The sequence below is a fragment of the Ipomoea triloba genome, chromosome 16 (assembly GCF_003576645.1).
Source record: "Ipomoea triloba cultivar NCNSP0323 chromosome 16, ASM357664v1".
Classification (NCBI taxonomy): domain Eukaryota; kingdom Viridiplantae; phylum Streptophyta; class Magnoliopsida; order Solanales; family Convolvulaceae; genus Ipomoea; species Ipomoea triloba.
Window position 1 is genome coordinate 7,520,114 of NC_044931.1, and position 573 is coordinate 7,520,686.

Consider the following 573-nt stretch of genomic DNA (forward strand, 5'->3'; position numbering starts at 1 on the left):
CAGGTAATTATGCCTTGATGACTAAATTGACATGTTTATGTATCTAATTGCAACTTTAAAAAGTTTGAGGGCCTAATTGACTTTACAGATAAAGTTTTGTGGCCTATTTGATACATTTTATGCAAAAAAAAGTAACATTTATATTACCTGATATTACAGGTCACTAACCGGTAATTATGCCATGATGACTAAATTGACATTTTATGTATCTAATTGCAACTTTAAAAAATTTGAGGGCCTAATTGACTTTTCAGATAAAGTTTGATGGCCTATTTGTTACATTTTATGCAAAAAAAATGACACTTATATTTACCTGGTATTACAGGTCACTAACAGGTAATTATGCTTTAATGATTAAATTGACATGTTTAGGTATCTAATTGCAACTTTAAAAAGTTTGAGGGCCTAATTGACTTTACAGATAAAGTTTTATGGCCTATTTGATACATTTTATGCAAAAAAAAGTAACATTTATATTACCTGATATTACAGGTCACTAACCGGTAATTATGCCATGATGACTAAATTATATGTTTATGAATCTAATTGTAACTTTAAAATTTTTGAGAGCCT